The 16,908-nt window shown below is 37.6% G+C and overlaps 1 long non-coding RNA gene across 1 annotated transcript in view; it reads left to right on the top strand.

Annotated features, from left to right (window-relative positions):
• Window positions 1-16,533, top strand: part of LOC112679100 (uncharacterized) — a 30,930-nt gene extending 14,397 nt beyond the window's left edge. The window contains exons 2-4 of the long non-coding RNA XR_003148110.3: window positions 14,414-14,629; window positions 15,872-16,054; window positions 16,270-16,533. This is a non-coding gene — a long non-coding RNA (uncharacterized LOC112679100). The remainder of the gene's footprint in view (window positions 1-14,413; window positions 14,630-15,871; window positions 16,055-16,269) is intronic.
• Window positions 16,534-16,908: the final 375 nt, after the last annotated feature.

Genomic DNA, 16,908 nt, shown 5'->3' with positions numbered 1-16,908 from the left:
TCCTGCCTTGTAACATTGAAAACTAGTTAAATAAACAAAAAAATAATGATCTACTAAGTAAATCAAGACAATACAAAATAAACTGGCAAAATAGACCAAATAGATTTCAAATATGCAGTTCATTATGAAGGAAATTTAGAATCCAAGAAGAAAGTATTCAAATTTTGAGGCTGCCAAGTTGATTTCAAGAGTTTATATCTTTTACCCATTCTATTAAAAATGAACAATATAATTTAAATGAAGAAATTAGCATTTTATGGTCTATGCATAATTTTAAATTTCAATATTTAGTTTTATGTCATCTTATTATTTCTTCATAAAATATATTTCTATAGAAGAGATGCAAAAACTGAACCCTCCTGGGTAGAAGTAAAAAGATAATAATCCTTGAGATTTTTGTCATGACTCACATCCTACAGTCTCAACATGTTTTTACAGGATTACAATATTCTTCTGTGAAGTACACCAGCTGTACTGCACATGGCATCTATATTAGCAGAAGAGATTTAGGAGAAGACATCACAACTCCCAATTTACATATGACACAAGGACCAACTCTCTAATCATGAGCATTACTTTCTTCTCTCACTTCTTAGTGGATGCCACATTACATTCTCTCTATTAGAATCAGAATCTCACCCCTCTCTGGTGTGAGTCTATTCAAATTGAGTTATCGAGAAATCTAATCATTTCATAGTTTATACTCAAAATCACGAATAAGTGTTCATTTTTATAAGCACATGCTGCCTCAGTAAGCAAAAATAAAGTCTATAATGGGCTAAGTATTGGGTTTTCTAGAAGTGGTAATGAGATCATTTGATGATCCCAGCCCTACCCTTTATGCAATCACAGAGTATCAAAGGCCTAGATACCCAAGAGGCCTCAGGTTGGGGCAACATAAACATAGAGCAGAAGGAGGCTTGCAGGGTCTTTAAGAGAAAAGGAGCTAATCCTTTCATAAATATTAAAAAAAGTTTCATAAATATTATACTTTCACCAATATATTTAAAGGAGACAGAGTGACAATGATGATATAAATATGTCACTACTGTTTTTAGAAAGTGGTGTATTTAGAAACAGCAATAGAAATATTAATGAAGACAAAACCCATTAATCCTAGTATCCACATTGTAAATTAATAAAACCTATGAGCAAGTTCCTTTGAGCAAGCATCGAACCCCATTCCACAAAAGCTGCCTTATCCCAGCATTCTGTTCTTCATTCCTGTCTCTCCTCACCTCTCCTCAGCACTCACTTTCTTATTTCTGTTCTTTTGTCCTATTCTCCTCACTCTTTCCTTCTTGCCCTTTTCCTCTGAAACACAAATGTTTTCTACCATTCAACGTCAGCAGCTCTCACAAAACACGTCCTTGTCACGTCTGAAATACCACTATACCTCAACTTCCTCAGCCACGATATGTACCCATCCTTACCCGTGGGGCAGAGGTGGTACTTACTAAATTAACAGGACACATTTGAACACAGGCCACTTCACAAGAGATGCATGTAGCTTTAAAAAAATCTATTCAGCATCGTTTGCACCTGAATTCTTACCACTATCCTTAACCTTTCTTGTTTTATCTACTTCTTTTCTCTCTGCCTATGAAGAGGCCACTTTTTGTCTGTTTTCTCAATTTCTACTAGTGTATTTGAATGCTCATTTCCACTTAAAGGCAGTATAGCATAGTGGTTGAGAGTACGAACTCCGGAGCCAAAACTCATGGGTTCAAGCCCTGACTCCACACTTAGCACTGAGTGACTTCAGGCAAGTTACCTAGTGGCACCTATTTCATATAGCTATAGGGGGATTAAATGAATTAATATGTGTAAATCTATAAAACAATTCTCAGCACATAGGAAGCAAGACCCCTGTATATACTCATTGTTACATCCCAACTTAGGGATGTGGGATGTTAGGGATTTTAATACTACGGTAAGTCTGTGCACTAGGATAGAATTGTTCAAATGTAGACTCATGTAACCAGGATTCAGTGAGCAAGACTAAGACATCACTACATGATAGGACATGGAGCAGAATCTGTGCAAGGACCTGGAACTAGGCATGGGCTGAGGAGTGAGGCAGACTATTTCAAGAGTCAGAATGTATGATAAAAGACATTAAAGGACATGTGCGGGGCACATCCAGATTCTGGAGTCAACCAGAAAATCCAAATGAATAGTCATTCTGAAAAGGAGGGAGACAGTACTATCCTCAGACCAGCAGAAAAACAATTAACAACCCCAAGACTGGCAGGAAGTGAAAACAAAGATGAAACTTCAAAAATTGCTTGAGGCCTTGAAATAACAACTTTGGCCTGACCCATTGATGAAGAAGTGGTTGGAAAGGGCCCTAGGTCCAGAATCAGTGTTCTTTATAGTGTTCCAGTTCTGATATTGCTGTTAATTAGTTACAAGACCACGAGCAATACAAGCAATCATCCTGTGATGCAATTTCATGATTGATAAAGTCTCTTCCAACTGCAATGCAACTCATTCATTCAATAAGTGTGGCTGGGAAATGGTGCCTGCCAGCTCCTTTATTCTGGAAGAGGTATCTCCCTGAACACTGCCTCTCAGGGAAGCACTCCTAGTACAGCAAATAATCTCTGCCCTGTGTGTCCCAGGCATTTTTCAGGTGACTGTTTCCATACCATCTGCCTCCTAGGTTGTTGGCTGCCTTCTCTCCAGGAGCAGTGCAGTGCCCTCTGGCTCTTTCCCAACCAAGCCCGCTGACCTATGAAACTCCAGGCTTTAAGCATCCTTAGCTGTGAGAACTCGTGAAACTCAGTCCCTCTTGTTTTGGGGAAACACTCTCCTTGTGTGTTCCCCTGTGTGCTTTTCTTTCTCTTGCCTTTCTCCATTACCAGGGCTCCCTCCTTTTTGCAGCACCTGTGATCGGTTTCTCCCCCAAGCCATATCACCATATTTCTTACCTTCTTCAATGTTGCTTCTTTTCTCCTTTATTTGTGGAGTTAAAACTTGCCACATTCTGGCCAGGGACCAACACAGTTCACTACAGGACATCTGCTTTATTAGGCCATTACTTTCAGGAGCAGGAGACATAGCTGGCTTTTCTAATACACAGAAGAAGGCACAGAGACAGATAAAATGCCAAGACACACAGGAATTTATCCCACATGTAGGAACAAGATACGCCTGCCTGCAGCCAGAGATCTAAGTGAAACAGAAGTTAAGTAATACGTCTGATGGAGAATTTGAAGTAACAATCATAAGATTATTCACTGGGCTTGAGGAAAGAATAGAAGATATCAGTGAGACCTTCACCACAGAGATAAGAGTTAAGAAAGAATCAGAGTGGGACGCCTGGGTGGCTCAGCAGTTGAGCATCTGCCTGTGGCTCAGGGTGTGATTCCGTGGTCCTGGGATCGAGCCCCACATCAGGCTCCCTGCATGGAGCCTGCTTCTCCCTCTGCCTCTGTCTCTGCCTCTCTTTCTGTGTCTCTCATGAATAAGTAAATAAAATATAAAAAAAAAAGAATCAGAGAAGAAGAATACAATAAACAAGATTAGAAATAGGCTTGATACATTGAAGAGCAGGCTGGAAGAAGCAAAGGAATGAATTTGTGATCCAGAAAACAAAATAATGGAAAATATTGAAACTGAACAAAAGAAATAAAGAATTATGCAACATGAGAATAGACTCAGGCAACTCAGTGACTCCATCCAAAGTAATAACATTCATATTACAGGAGGCCCTGAAGAAGAAGAGAAAGAAAAGGGGGCTGAGAATGTATTTCAAGAAATAACAGTGGAAAAGTTCCTTAATCTGAGGAAGGAAAGGCATCCAAATCCAGAGGCATAGAGATCTTGTCATCAAGATCAACAAAAACAGGCTAATTCTAAGACATATTGTAATTAAATTTGCAAAATACAGTCATAAAGGAAAAATCTTAAAAGGAGCAAGAAAAAAAAATCCTTAGCTTATAAGGGAAAACCCATAAGGGTAGCTGGAGATTTCTCAACAGAAATTTGGCAAGCCAGAACAGAGTGGCATGATAGATTCAAAGTGCTGAATAGGAAAAATCTGCAGCCAAGAATATTTTACTCATTCAGGATTGAAGAAAAGATAAAGAATTTCCCAGAAAAACAAAAACTAGAGGAGTTTGTGACCACAAAACCAGCCCTGCAGGAAATATTAAAGAGGATTCTTTGAATGCAGAGGGGAGACCAAAAGTGACAAAAAGAAAGGATCAGAGAAAATCTCCAGAAACAACAAAATAAGTAATAAAATGGCAATAAATACATATCAATCAATCATTACTTTGAATGTAAATGGACTAAACACTCTAATCAAAAGACATAGGGTGTCAGAATGGATAAAAAGAACAAGACCATCTATATGATCCATTTTAGACCTAAAGACATCTGCAGATTGAAAGTGAGGAGATGGAGAAACATTTATCATGCAAATGGTTGCCAAAAGAAAGTTGGAGTACCAATCCTTATGTCAGACAAACTAGGCTTTTTTGTATTGTTTTTATCCTGCTTTGGTATCAGAGCAGTACTAACTTCATGGAATGATTTTGAATGTGTTTCCTCTATTTCATTGTAAGATTTTGAAAAAGATTGTCATTATTTTTTTTTTTTGAATGTTTGATAGAATTCACCAATGAAACCATGTGGTCTTGGGTTTTTCTGTGTTGGGAGATTTGTGATTCCCAACTCACCTTTCATTCTTGCTATTGGTCTAAAAAGATTTCCATTTTTTTGGAATCAAGATTCGTGACTCAATCATAGTAACTTGTGCTTTTTAGGAATTATTGGGTTTTTTTTTTTCTAAGTTATCTGATTTGTTAGCATACAATTGTTTATAGTAATCTATTATCACAGTACGTATTTCTATGGTTATCTGTTGTATTGTTTTCCATTTCCCATTTTGGTTTTGAGTTTTATCTTTGTTTTTTTTTTTTTTCCTTTTTCCTTATATTTTTTTTTTAGAGAGAGAGTGCACAAGTGGTGGAGGGAGGGGCAGAGGTTGAGAGAGAATCCCAAACATGCTCCACACCAAGTATGGAGCCTAACTCAAGGCTTCCTCTCATGACCCTAAGGTCATGACCTGAGCTGAAATCGAGTTGTATGCCTAACTGACTGAGTCACCTAGGTGCCCCTTCTCTTTTATTTTCTTAGTTAATGTAGTTAAAGCATTGCCAATTTTGTTTTTTTTTTTGTGGGTTTGTTTTTGTTTTTGTTTTTGTTTTGTAAAAACTAGTCATTACTTTCAATGTTATGTTGTTTATTCGGTCTTGATTTTATTTATTTCTGATTTTTTTCTTTGTTAATTCCTTCTTACTAAATTTCAGCTAAGTTTCTCCTTTTTCTAGTTCTTGGAGGTATAATTTTTTTCTTAACATAAGCATTTATAGCATATATCTTACTCTAACATCTGCTTTTGCTACAACCCCTACATTTTAGAATATTGTATTTTCTTGTTTTGAGACATATTTAATTTGCCTTTTGATTGTTTATTTGTCCTGTTGCTTGTGCAGTAATGTGTAATGTTTACATATTGGATATTTAATATTAAAAAAAAAAAGCATGGGTGGAGTGAATCAGGCCCTGAGCTGGGCACTAGGAATAGTTCAGTGAACAAGACAAACATTGTTCCTGCATCCCCAAAGCTTATGGTCTAATGGGAGGAACTGGACTCCATGTTTGAAGAATAGAGCCTATGATGGGGAATGGTGGGGGTAAGTGAACTGTTCTAGTCCAAGGAAGTTTTCCCTGAAAAAATGACATTCAAGCTGAGAACTAAATGATGAGTAGCATTTAGAACAATATGTCTCTAGGTAGGAAAAGCAACAAATAAAAAGGCCCCTTTTATTTGGAACAGGCTTGAGACTTTCTAAGGAATTAACGAAAGCCAGCCAAAAAGGAATTCAGAACAAGGAGGAATGGGAAGAAGTGAAGCTGGAAAACAATGGCATCCTGAGGGTTGCCATTAGCTCCCCAAGCTACCTTAAACAGATAGAAAAGGCAATGTGTCTGCTGCTTTATCTCATCTTCTAGAAAAGTCATCTGGCCTCACTTTCCAGGTCACTGTTCATAATAGAACTCTAGAAACACCATTGCTGGAGAGATGGACACAGGATGAGACTAGAGGATCTCAAAAAAGAATAATTGATTGGGTGCGGAAGACAGGGGATATGAATGATATAAAAATATTTTCTGAGGCTCCTATAAAATGAAGAATTATGTTTTATAAAAGTATTCATTCATATTAATTTATTCAACAAAACCTTTTCAATGCTTGATGTGTCTAAGGTATGGCTCTATCATAGCATGGTCATATTACATTAACTAACCTTTTTAAGAGTAGTAGCCACTGACCTAGTTTGAAGTCATATTAGAAATATGGATCACCAAACCTAGGACTAGAAGGGGGAAGTACAACAGCATTTTACCTACTATATCAATTTGACTGAATGGCAAGCAGCAGATGGATGGCCTGTACCAGATAGCTTCTGCTGCATAGATATTCTAAGAATAAAATATGCCTTCTTAAAATAAAATTTTTAAAAAGGTTAATGACTTCCAACTTTGGTCTCATTAATACCTAGATCTAACCAAAATGGGTTAGTCATGCTGAGGACTGATTGATGACTGATTTCAATTTGGACAGTTTCCATTTTAGTGAGTGGGACTCAGCAACATTTTATTTGGTGAAGACTATCAGACTAAATATTAATTTTTAATAGGGAAGATTAAAATAAATGTCTCCAACATCTGCTTATCAAGTGGAAATCAAAACTTCCAAGTATAAACCCAGTGTAATAGCTTGATCTTATGATGAGTTTCTAAAGGAGACTTTATGATCTTCCAATTGAGCCTTTGCTTCCAAGTTGATTCCAAGTGGCTGATTGGTCTCTTCAAGGCACGGGGCTGACTATGGCAGGTTGCATATTTGCCAGCAGCAGTTAACTAGATCAGCTATTGAATGGGAGCCACCTAAACCCTACATATAAGCCTTCTCCCCGTTCAACATGTCTACTCCACTGTGCTAGCCCAGGAGTGGCTGTTGACAGGGGCTAGATGATGTCCACTGGCTGGGTCTGTCTCTTTGGTTGTTTACTGCCTCTTCTATGACAGGTGATCTCTGTTAGGTGTTAATATGTAATAAAAAGATCTTCAAATTTCATATTCACTCCCTTAGGTCATCCACATGCCTCTCCTTTAGACTTTCTTATTCCTCATTTTCAAGTATTTCTTTTTCCAGGCCCTTAGGTATTCAGCTAAGCTAGTCATTATTATCCACGCATCTATATGTGTTCTTATTTGGGGCCACTTCTACACAAAGAAAGGTGTGCACTCCACAAAGGTCTGCCCAGTGGGAGGGTTTCCCCTGGCTGCTAAATGTTAGGGACCCCCTCTCAACAGGACTGTAGGGCTAGAGCAGTCCTTTTTTAGCTCATGTCCACACTTGGAGACAAAGTATCCATTAAGGCAGCATCTTATCTCTCTATCCACTGTGGCTGTGGATAAAAGGTAAGGTTAAGACCCATGCAACAGTGTTTAGTGACATATGGGTGTGAGACACTTAGTCATGTACTTATTTGTGCCCTCTGGCCCATTTTCATGGCTGCTTCCAGATATTCTATTGTACAGTGCATTGTTGCTGGGCCCACTTGATCTTATGAATTAATGTGTTTGACAAAATGCAACCTATGATGAGCAGCTCTGACCCATTGTTACTATTACCTCATGGTCAGATCTTCTGTCTTCAATATGCCTGGTTACATGCTTGGAGCTCTTTTCTGAACGGTATACAATTTCCCCTGCTCATGAGTAAAACAAAGATCTTTTATACTTGCATGTAGCCACTTTACAATTAACAATATTTCAATGTTTGGACAGTGTCGGTTTACCATTGAATTTTAATATTTGCACAATTAAACTCAGTTTCATAAGTGTCTAATGTTGTTTTCTCTCTTCTAATCTCCCCTTTCCAATCTCTTCACCTACCAACACCACCACCAATACCAGCATTACCAAATTTGCTAAAAGAAATTTAAAAAGTCTGGTTTTATCTTGAATTTATGCTTCAGCAGTTAGAAATTGATTTGTCATTTTATATTTAACATAGAAATTGTCATTTCAATTTGATGTTACTGGTTAGGTGGTGGTCTTTTTTCTTTTGGTATATGTCTAGTTTGATGGTTGCTATAACAACAAAGCAAAGAGCAGAAATCATAGATTTTTAACAGATTGCTGATGCTTATGAAAAGGCCTTATGGGGCAAACTTTCACCAAAAAACCCCTCATAGGCTTAATTATTTAAATTGTTGGGTATTTGTAGGAATATAGGCTGTGAATCTATTCCTGAAATGTGAAGGCAGTAATCAGTCTGTCACTAAAAGGCTGAGCACCCATTGCTCTATTCTAGGCTGATAATTTCTGAGTTGTTTTGTACGATTTGATGGAATTCCAGCGATTCAGTACTGATGGCTCCCTGTTTGTGTGGGATAGTCAGGATATCCCTAAGTGCTCCTGGAAGATTCTAACAGGATGAAATGAGAAGAGGAATTGTAAGCTTAAAAAAAAAAAAAAAAAAAAAAAAAAAAAGATTCTTCTAGTAAAGTAGGAACATAGAAAAGCTTAAAAATCACAACATAAAAAGAAGTTTCTTATTTTACAAAGACTCTGAGATTCTGTTCTAATTTCCCTATGCATGGGACAGAGCATAAAAAGATGTATAGGATTTGTATATTTGAAGAAAACATGATTTTTTTCAAGCAAAGAAATGGTGTTGGGCACTAATGTATCAGCGAGGTCACTCATATGAAAGGCAAACCCCTTGATTTCTTGAGAGACTACTTTATGACCTTTTCATATCACTTAGACTTCAAAGTCATTTTTCTCTTTTCTATCAATTAGTGATAATAGAGATAAGGATTTTCTAGATATTGTAAAGCATGTTGGGTAACTAAATGTTTTATTTTGGTCAGTAATAGCATAGTTCCTGAAATGAATTTTACTAGGTTATCAGGTGTCTCTGGAAAATATTCCAAGGGCAAAAAAATTTGCCATTCACTTGCGAAAGAAAAACTATGAGGTCTTTACCTCCTATCTTCTATAGCGGCTGGCACACACTGAAAAAAGAAGCAAACTTAAAAATTATTGAATGTTCAAATTAGTGAGTTATTATTACAATATTAATAGTAGTGGAAAAGTTAGCACCTGGTAGCTCATCATGACTGATGACAGATCAAGCTTGCAATCTGGTGGTAGATGGGAGACATAGTTTATGGATAAAAGAGTAAGGAGAGGCACCTGGCTGGCTCAGTCAGGTGAGCATGCGATTCTTGACCTCAGGGTCCTAAGTTCAAGCCCCACACTGGGTGTAGAGATTACTTTTTTTAAAAAAAAAGTAAGGAGACATTTGGTAATTTTTATATCAGATCCTAAGATAAAATGGATATAGGTGGGCACATAATGAAGCTTAAGAGATATCTTTTAGTAATTTGCCAAATAACCAAGAATGTTTCCATATTTCTCAGTTCCAGCCTTTTCCTTAGACTTTGACATTGGAAAAGGCATCTTGCATTTCTACAGAATCTTCAAAGAACTGTTCAGCAAGGGAATGCTATACATTTAGAGAACACTAGAATTTTAAGCAGTAGAACAATAAGGTCAGATACATATTTCTGAAGGAAATGTAAAGGATGGATTGGAGAGAAAGCCAAAGACAGAGTAACCGGATAAAAGCCTACTTAGGAGGAAAAAAGACCCAAACCAAGAAGTTACAGTATTATTGCAGAGGGACAAATGGAAATAGGGGAAACAAGATGATTGTTTTTGAAAAGACAAAACGTCCATAGAAACTGCCAGAAAAATGAAATCAGCAATGAATTTCATATACCTAAGTTAGACACAAATGTGCAGAAGAGTATCATTGACCAAAGTGGAGAAAACAAAGGAAGAACATGTTTCCAGAAATACAAGTCTAAGGCATTTACGAGCTACTTACAATAGAAATGCCAAAAAATCACAAAATGCTAGAGCTCAGAAGACATCATAATCAGAGAAAGAGAGAATGGAAGAGGAGTGATACATGAGGTAAGGCAGCCAAGGTGCCTTACCTCACCTGTGGTGTGCCTTACCTGTGGAGTAGTGAGAGATGAGACCCAGCATAAAATGTGGAGGAAAGATCAACATTTTAGTGATATTTGGAAGATAAGGAGTTATAAAAAAAAAAAAAGATGAAAATGTGTAAACAGAAAAGGAAGAGGGGACAGCCCAGGTGGCTCAGTGGTTGAGTGCCACCTTCAGCCCAGGGCCTGATCCTGGAGACCTTGGGTCCAGTCCCATGTCGGGCTCCCTGCAAGGAGTCTGCTTCTCCCTCTGCCTGTGTCTCTGCCTCTCTCTCTCTCTCTCTCTGTCTCTGTCTCTCATGAATAAATAAATAAAATCTTTATAAAAAAAAAGAAAAGGAAGAGATCAGAAGATGATGGTGCCATGGAAGTCAAAGTAAGAGAAAAAAAGATGCAAAAGGTATTATCAGAGGCAATATCAGCAGAAAAGGAAGAGAAGTTGCGGCTATTATTGTTTAGGAAATTAAGATCCCGACCCTCGTGGCCTTCGTACATAAGAAGCCAGCCTGATCCCAACATCTGTTAATTAGGAGTCCTTGGAAGGATACACTGAAGAAATGTATCAAGTGCTTATGGCCTGTACCAGCAAAGATCCTAAAAGAAGACTATTAGTTGACCCTTGAACCACGTAGGAGTTAAGAACACTGACTCCCACATAGTCAAAGCTCTGTGTATCAATCAATATAGCTTTTGAATCCTCAAAAACTTAACTACTAATAGCCTGTGTTGACCAGAAGCCTTATCAATAACATAGTTGATTAACACATGTTTTGTATGTTATTATTCTTACAATAAAATAAGCTAGAAGAAAGAAACTGTTACTAAAGAAAGTCATAAGGAACAGATAAAAAAATCTGCATTTAATGGGATCTGCACAGTTCAAACCAGTATTGTTCAAAGGCCAACTGTAGTCAGAAGAATCAGTATTGGTTCTGCTAAGAAAGAGAAGATTTGAGGAGGTAATACTCCTTCAAACCAATTTGTAGATACCTCATTCATAAACCTTTGGTAAAAGTGATATATATCTGTCTCCAGAAAACTACACACACACACACACACATGCACGCACACAATTTTGCTTGTCATTTCGAGGACAACCAGAATTCCAGAGACTCTCCTTCTACCAGTGGATCAGGGTTTAGATAATGAACTTCTGCTCTTCTGGGACATAAAATGACTTAGGTTTAGTGATTACTCCCTGAAAACTCACTGTTTCTCATTTTAATTATCTTTGCTTTTTTTCCAGCTCTATTCTCATTTATGCTTAAGTGATAAATTTTGCACAATATTTCCCTAATTATTGGTAATAACAAGCCAATGAAAGCACATAAGAATAACTTTTTTTCTTACTGTGCCTCATCTTCTAGTGGTACATTAGCCAGCAGTAATAATAGCTCAGCTCTCACAGTTGGGATTGGCTTCAACTTAAAACTAATTACCACATTACAAAGGAATAGATGACTATAAGAACAAAGACAGAAGACACGCTGAGCATCACACCACATGCAAGGAAGGGTACAGAAGTGAACAGAGAGAATTGCTAAGGATAAAGTTTTAAATTTAACAATAAGTTGTGGGAAAGGCTTTTACCATGTTCATTAAAGTCAAAAGCTTTTCACGAACTTCTTACGTTGTTTCTCATATTAAAAATGTGATGCAGAGCCACTCGTGATACACATTTGCTAAGAATACACTAAATAACTAAAGTAAACAAAAAAATAACACTGATAGCTCCATCTGGCCAAAGCCTGACAGGCTAATCTCCCAAGAGTTAGGATGTTTGTTGGGTTGCTTGAGTGGGCTGGCCTATTATTCAAAGAAATGTACACATGAACAGGAGTGACCGTGGAAAGCTATACCACAGATGTCATATTACATGGGAAGAATTTTTAAAAATATCATTGCTTGGATCCCTCTACTCCAATTAGCTGGAATCACTGTGGGTGGGCCCATAAGGCAGAGTTTAATGAGGAGTCTGAGATGATGCTGTAGACTCCCTGCATCGACTTCGGATTTAAAGGCAGTCATTTTGATGGTCTCTGTGATTGGAGCCAGTCATTTGCCCTTTGGGGGAAATGGTAAAAATTCAATCTGACAGCCTTCTCTTCATAATAATTTGAAGATGTAGACTGTGGCCCATCTTACCAGCATGTCCTGTTATAAAGGTTATTTTAAAATAGAGCCTGTCTGTGAAACTCGGTCTATTTGCAGATAAGCAAAGTTTAATCTTTTTGCAACAAGTCTCAAACCGTATATGCAAATGGGCTAGATTTTGCCTATGAAAAGTAACCTGGACATTAGTTGATATTCAAATGACTCTGGGCTTTCTTAGTTTTCTCTTCCCTGCTTTGATTCTATCAATACCTAATAAATTCTCACCATAGGCTCTGTTTCCTATCATTTTTCATGACATACATTTTCCTTTATATTAGAAAAAATTATTGTGTTCAATCTTTATCCATTATTCAATATTTACTTTCCCTAAACTCTTTTTTCCTGATAGGTTTTTCACCTGCCTTCTTTCTCAGCTTCTGTCAATTGACATTTTTGTGTTTTTCTTTATAGATTCCATCTTAAAAACATCTTATGGATTACAGTTAAGCATCTGTTCTACATACTTCATGTCTAAAACAATTCATTGAAAACTTATTTGTGTTCAGTTTGTGAAGGTCAAAGGAGTCTATGCTTTAGAGATGTTCAAAGAGTTGTTCAAGTGAAAAATAAAGTTGTAAATTAGAGAGAAGCCATTATTCTCCAGAGTAGCAGTCACCGTATGAACCAATGGTTTGCAGGGAACCAAGCATACAGCTTGCAATTGATGACATTGATAATGGGTATAATTGAAGTATGTGTGTCACCAATTTAGGAGAGACATTGTTTTATTTTGTTTGTTCGTTTTAAAGATTTTATCTATGTATTTGAGATAGAGGAAGAACACAGAGGGAGAGGGAGAGAGAGAGAGAAGTAGACTCCCTGCTGAGCAGAGAGCCTGATGTGGACTCCATCCCAGGACCCCGAGATCATGGCTTGAGCAGAAGGCAGATGCCTAACCCTCTGAGCTACTCAGGCACCCTAGGAGAAACATTGTAATGCGAAGAGCACCAGACTGGGAGTTGTGCAGTTGGATTTGGAATTCCAGTCTGCTGCTTCTTAGTGTGACCTTGGGCAAATTCTTAACCTTTCTGGGCACAACTGTTTGAAATGGTGACTAGAAATAGCTCTAGAGTTGAAGGCAGAGTTGCGGCTCAGCCATATCTCTTCCTCCTACGTACAGGCTTTGTGACTTAGATCAAGTTGCTTAGACTTTCTGTGCCCGTGGAGAATGACATCAATCTTACTTCACTGGTTTGTTGTGAGAAAAAAAACTGAATGAGATAATAAATGGAATAAGAACTCAGTAAATGTTTAGAGTTATTTAAAGCATATCACTTTGTGGCAAACAGAGAATAATAATAAAAGAACATATTTAGAGTCGAAGAGAACTGAACAGCTGTGTAATTTCTGGTATGTTACTTACCTTCTCTGAATTTTCCTTTGGTTATCATGAGAATTTTGTAAAAGTATGTGTATAGACCACTTTCTTTGGTCTCATTGGTATGTAGGAATGAATGAGGTCAAATTAGGAGTGTATTTCACTAGCTCTTGCCCCCACCTGCTTGCTCTTTACAGCCTCTGTTCTTTATGGTGGCAGGGGTGCCATCTGCTCCTCTATCTTCCCTGGTTCACTTGCATCTAGGCAAGGATATCAAACTTCCTCTGACCATTGGCTTGTGAGCAGAAATGACATGTTTGGTATGACCACCTAACTTCTCCTAATACTCTCATCTTTTTGCCTACAAACTTTCTGGAAGTAATAGTGAATTTCTAAGAGTGCTAATGAACATATCCAGTCAGTTATCATGGGACATCCAACAGATCCCTCTGCTACTTCTAAAGCATCTACTACATGTCACCAGAGGGCTATTGTCACTTGCTGTGCATTTCTCCCTCGATGTGCTAAAACTATTCGTTGGATTATGCTAAGTAGGGGCATGCCTCTTTTCCCAATTCACATTACCCTGTACAGAGGACTACCAACATTTTGCTGAGCTTTAGTGGAAATGCTCTTTCTGTGCATACTCTACTGTACTCTCACCTGGCTCTCTCCCCTGACCCAGAAAGGGTCCACGGGCAAGACAGAAATCTAAGTGACACAGAAGTCTTTTGAGGTGTGAGTAAACTCAGAATCTCTCCCCTCTCCTGTTTTTGATAACCAAGCCTGGTGTTGGGTTCAGCACATAACATCTGGCTCTGTCTTTCCTTAGGATAAGTTGTTTTCCAGGAGGATCTTCAGCACCTTCATGAAAATAGATTTGCCTGAATCTATTCAGAACAGCTGCACTACATAAGTGGATGCTCTTAGTTTCAAGCTGAGCTATCCACTCACGCACATAGAGTGTTATGTGTGTAAAATAGCCATCGGAACACCAGGAATTGACGTACAAGAAATGGCCATGTGGCAGTGGTGCGGACAGTCACAGGTAATATAGCTTGGGTAGTAAATTTCTTTTTCTTATTTCCAAGATTTAGAAGCTCATTTTCCTCCTCCTTACCTTCCTTACTTCTCATTCTTTTGTTTCATTATTGTCAGGGAGTTTGATTCATTTTATTTTTCTGCAGAAAAATGTAGCTCTTCCTGGCTGCTAGGTTGGATTTATTTTTATATCTGATAAGAATCAGGTCAAAGAAGATGGTCTCAGAATGTCTCATATCCGGACCAACTCACTCACTAAGATTTTAAACTTTGTTCTTTTAAAATGTTGATAAACACAAGATCAGGGCGTTTTCTTTCAGTTTTCATCATATCTGAATCTTTAGATTTTTTTGAATTCCATGAATCAGGGGAACTTCCCAAGAAAAATGGGAGCTTTTGAGGCTACAAGGATTTTAAAAAGATTTTGATCTTTCTTTCAACATACCCTTTAAGGAATTTGATGTGTGGAAGCTTCACTTCGTTGACTTATTACTATTAAGGTGAATTGTTTCATTTCATTTAGACAATCCAAAGGGGAATTTTTTCTGCCACTTTTAAGTGATAAAAATCTAAAAGCAATTTGTTCCAGTATAATAAGGATTTGGGTGTTACTTTTTCCTGTTTTAAGAGAATAAACAACTCCATTCACAAACTGCCATTCAATTAAACTGTTAATATCAATGGAATTTGAAACTGAGTAATAATAATAGTGATATAATGTTACTTTTCCTGACACTTTTTGAACTACTTTCTTGATTGGAAGTTTCATTGCAAAATGAAAGCCTAAAGAATGAACTTTTTTAAAGAGAAGAAAATTTATTTAACCAGAATGCCTTATGTGTAAAAAAAAAAAAAAAGAAGCTGAAGCCCAGAGAGTTTACATTATTTATCCAAAGACACAAAGTTAGTTGATGAAAACCCTAATTGCCTAGTTTCTATTAATTAGTACAAAAAATAGTTGTTTAAAATAGGCATAGATTTATGTTGTAAACATTTATATTCAGGCAACACGTAGCAGGAAATTTGCAAACATTGCACATATGGTGTGAATATGTACTAAGCCTAGGCCACCTTTTTTTTTTTTTTGTCACATTGTTGTTACAGTGGCAATAATTTCTTCCTCTTGATAAAGATGAGTTACGAAAGGGAAAGAGGTAAAAGTTGTAAGATAAGAACAATGTCAAGACTTGCATTTAGGACAGAAGTGCTAGGAAGCTGTTCAAACATGAAGATGCTGTCCTATTTTTAGAGACTCCCAAAGGACACATGATGTTGACTTTATGGCTTCAGTGCTTCACACCACCCAATGAAGAACATTCACAATTCTTTCTGACTTTATGGCTGCAAGTTGCACTTTTTACAGCAGCAGAAGCATCAGCCTCCTTACCAAATGTGGATATTCAATTGAAAGCTGAAATCATCCTAGACCAAGGTAAGAAACAAGCTTTAATGAGAAAAAGGGAATGTTACAATTACCATAGCAAGAGTGATGCCATTTATTTGGGGACAGTGTTCTGTAGGGATAGAGAATCATAAATTTTCCCCCTTGTTTTCTCCTCCCCTAACTGCATTGGCATTTCCTGAGCATCCAATAAACACTCTTATTTATGGAATGCTGTATCAGACATCTTTTGTGCACTATTTCAGATCCTCCAGCCTCACCTCTCATTCCAGCCACCTCTATGGCCACCTGTCCAAGGTCTGCTTCAGCCAGTTCGGCGCAGGAGCAAACTTTCTCCCTGTGTGCCTCTCACTACCTGCCTTGTTTCTCTGCCAACTTCAGGTAGGAACACCTATGGAAACCTGCTCAATTCTTCTATCAGTCAGGGTTCAATCAGAGGAGAACCATCAGGAAGTTTTATAGACATTTCCATTTGTTATAAGGATTTGACCTTATACAAGGAATTGACCGTATGGATGCTGTAAGGCTGTTATTCTCCTATCAGGGGTAATATTTTACTGTGTCTTTCTTCCTCATTAATCTGTAAGTTCAACAAAGGCAAGATCTTCACCATGTTTTTGATATATTCATTAATGCATCTTCACCACTGAGAAAGCTGCCTGATAAATAAATACTTGTTAACTAAATGCTTTAAAATGTGTGAATTGATAAACTGGTCTGAAGATCACAACTTGAGGCAGAAATATGCCCTAATTTAAAAAGGGTATATAGTCAACCCCTGAACAATGCAGGGGTTAGGGATGCTGATCTGGTCGAGTCAAAAATCCATGCAAAACTTTTGATTGTCCCAAAACTTAACTACTAATAGCCAACTTTTGACCAGA

The sequence above is a fragment of the Canis lupus genome, chromosome 6 (assembly GCF_003254725.2).
Source record: "Canis lupus dingo isolate Sandy chromosome 6, ASM325472v2, whole genome shotgun sequence".
NCBI lineage: Eukaryota > Metazoa > Chordata > Mammalia > Carnivora > Canidae > Canis > Canis lupus.
This window is presented reverse-complemented; position numbering and strand designations above follow the sequence as displayed.